Genomic DNA, 3,751 nt, shown 5'->3' on the forward strand with positions numbered 1-3,751 from the left:
ATAAATACAGACTATATATGTATGTTGTGATTTTGAAAAATTTACTGTTAATGAAATGTGGTTATGATCAATGACTTGGTGTGAACTATTTTTTCATATAAAAGTTAATGTTTCCAAAAGTCCGTTTCACTTCATTGTTGCTAAAGTCAAGTAATGTCACTGCAATAATGTGATCTGGTCAGTCCTGCTCATTTTTGGAGAACGACTACAAAGTCAATTGCAATAGAATATTGCTTCACTGTATTATGAGCAAAACAAGTGAATTAATTGGAGAACGTTAATACATAAAACATATGTCTAGTCTTAATACACACAATGCAGCTTAAATTTACTTGTTCCTTGATATCTTGAGCAGATGTCACAGTAGGTGTGAATCCAATGTGGGTGGGGGGAAAGGTGTTTGTAGTGTGGGGCTCCCTCTTCCTGCTCTCTGAGCATCCCTGCCCATCCAGAGCTCCCACAGAAAGGTCTCTGAGGGTTTCAGGCTCATCCTGAACACCACCTAAAAAGCACACCCTGCAGACTATGACTCTGTAGCCCCCACAGTGCAGAGGTCTTTTATTGACAAAGTAAAGTCAAAATATTTGGTCCCCAAGTATGTTCTTCTGCTGACCTGTTTTTTTGAACAGGTTGCTCCAAGCCCCTGTATCCAACCTGGCCTTGAACACTGCCAGGGATGGGGTAGCCACAGCTTCTCTGGGCACCCTGTGCCACCCTCACAGGGAAGAGCTTCTGCCTAAGAGCTCATCCCAATCTCCCCTCTGGCAGGTTAAAGCCATTCCCCCTTGGCCTGTCCCTACAGGCCCTTGCCCAAAGCCCCTCTCCAGGTTTCCTGGAGCCCCTTTAGGCACTGGAGCTGCTCTAAGGTGTCCCCTTCAGGAGCCTTCTCTTCTCCAGGCTGATCCAGCCCAGCTCTCTCAGCCTGGCTCCAGAGCAGAGCTGCTCCAGCCCTCGCAGCAGCTCCGTGGCCTCCTCTGGACTTGCTCCAACAGCTCCACGTCCTTCTTGTCCTATTGCCCCAGAGCTGGATCAGGACTTCAGGAGGGATCTCCCCAGAGCACAGCAGACGGGGAGAATCCTCTCCCTCAACCTGCTCCTCATGCTCTGGGGATGCAGCCCAGCACACAGGGAGGTTCTGGGCTCAAGCGCACACTGAAGCTGGGTCATGGGGAGATTCTCCTCACCCAACACCCCCAAGTCCTTCTCCTCAGGCTGTGTTTGTGCTTGGGATTGCCCTGACCCAGGTGCAGGACCTTGCGCTTGGCCCTGTTGAACTACATGAGGTTCACACAGTCCCACCTCTCCAGCCTGTCAAGGTCCCTCTGGATGGCATCCCTTCGACTTCACCACACAGCTTGGTGTCATTGGCAAACATCATAGGTTCAATAGAGGTGGGTATTTGATTGGTGAAAACAACAAGAACATCTCCAGTCTTCTTTCTGTGATCTCTAGACAGAGATTTTGGTTGAAGTTGAAATTCCACTCCAGTGCACACATTAGGCCTATTAAAGGCTCTTTTGCTTCCCTTACAGGTGTTAAATCTCTGCTGTAGAAAAGCAGAAGAGACCCCCGAAGAGCTCACAATTCTCAGATATAGAATAATATCTGATTTAACCAACACAACTACTTTGTGATACATCTTTATCTTTCCACCCTTTATTTTAAACATTTCAGCAAATAAATTTCTGTTTTCCATCTTTCCCTGTGCATGCCCTCCCTTCTTGTCACACACACACATAGATGGTCTCTACAGATTAACACTATGCTCTAAAAAGGCTGGCAGGGCTGCATGAAGTAAATGATTTATTCATGTTCAGCTCATAGCCACTTTCAATTTGTAGTGAGGGCAATGCACCGATCAGGCTCCAAGCACAGCTTTTACTGTTGTTTTCGGAAGGAGAAGCTGGAGACATGTCAGCTCTGCAAACCCTCAATGCCACAAGGGGAAGAAGACATTTCCCAGCATCACGGATCTGTCCTGGGCTCCAGGCTCAGATGAATACTCAAAAGAAACCTGCTAACACAATGTGAGAGATTCTGGGAGCCTGTTCCCTCTGAATCTGTGGGAGGTTTTATTTTGCTGTGGTCTCCATTACAACTGCTTCTTTTCATCCCTTTGGAAGGACCTAAATATTGCCTTTCACATTACAAAGGCTGATGCAAAGGAATAGTAATTCCTGGAAAGTTTTGCCTGGAGATTTATCAGAGAGAATAATTATCCTGGAAAATGCAAGGAAATACAATTTCAAAGGACTTGCCATCCACATGGTTGTAAAACTTGGTTCTTTTGCCAACATCGTGCTAGAACCCAGTTAGGAGCTTCATTTCAACTTCTCCTACCCAGACTTTTAAGGAAACAGTGGACATGTATCCAGCATGGCTGGAATAAAACTATTTATTTATTTATTTGTATTTAGTAGCATGTACAATGTAGAAAAGGAGCCCAGCCAAACCCATAGGAGTCCCAACACAAAATATAGAGATGGATGTTGGCCCTAGAGGTGTAGTCCACCCCTTGGGTCAGTCTGGCCCTGCATACTGGAGCAGTACATGAGAAAGTAAATCTCACCACATCACCAAGCGGCCAAGAGGCCTCTGAAGGGGAAAGGTTGTGAGCCATTTAGTGGTTTATGGGCCATTAGATAGCAATAGGCTGACCCAAACTGATATTATATCCCCATATGTGGCTGTACAGACCATTTTCCAATGGATGTGTGCAGATATGCCCTGCAAACAATGCAGAGATACCCATATCGGTGCCATTTACTCAAATTATTTGTGTTAGTGTCTCTCCCAGAGTATTCCCAATGTGTTCATTGACAGAAAGACTCTAATGAAAGATAAAACTGAAGAAAGTAAACCAACACAATTATCTGGCAGTAAATAAGTGGCTATTCATGTTTACTGTTGTGTCAACAGAAACAGAAAGTGTTCCAGAAGAAAAGAAGATTAAACGACTGTTCTTCAATGTAGGAAAAGTACTTCTGGAGGGAGACAGAGCTCTGGAGATGCTTTTGCAGTTCAGCAAGCGAAAAGACCTCCGGCCATTCCTGCCTTGCCTGTACTCTGCCTGGCATGTGTGTAGAACTGGAGGCCCTCACTTTGATTAAATTCCGCAAATACAGATCATTGCAGCACAGTATTTTCCAATTAATTACTTTATTAATCTTCAAGCCCCATATTTGAGTATGCATGTACTGAACCGTTATATGTGCTAAACAGGATCAATTAAGTTTGATGGCAATTTTGAACATGCACAGAGGCTTCAGCTGAAAGAAGCATTAGGAGGAAACACTGCATATCATTCTGCATTTAAGCAACATAAATGATTCAGCTTTCCAGTTGGGGCTGGACATAGCTAATGCTATTTGCCTTTGGGTTTTGGTATCAACGCTTTAAATTGCAAATGTTTCTTTTCAGATTTCTTTTTCTTTTCAGCATTTCCTGAAAGTGCCTTAAAGAGCATATTTCCCAGATGACAAGTGATGTTCTGACATCTTTCCTAATGGTTTTATCATTACATCCAATATAATGATTTAAAAATTAATACTTCACCTTTGCTATCAAGGTATCACATTTTAACAACTGCAGCTACATAGCATTTTCCTGTATCTCCCTATACATGATGTCACTTTTGCTCTCTTTAGTTCAGAAAGCTTCTTAAACTGTAAAATAAATTGTTATATACCTTTTCTACAGAGCAGTAATTCCTGTTGCTATGTATTAAATATCCTGATTTTCATGACATATG

Source organism: Strigops habroptila, chromosome 5 (assembly GCF_004027225.2).
Source record: "Strigops habroptila isolate Jane chromosome 5, bStrHab1.2.pri, whole genome shotgun sequence".
In the NCBI taxonomy this organism is placed as follows: domain Eukaryota; kingdom Metazoa; phylum Chordata; class Aves; order Psittaciformes; family Psittacidae; genus Strigops; species Strigops habroptila.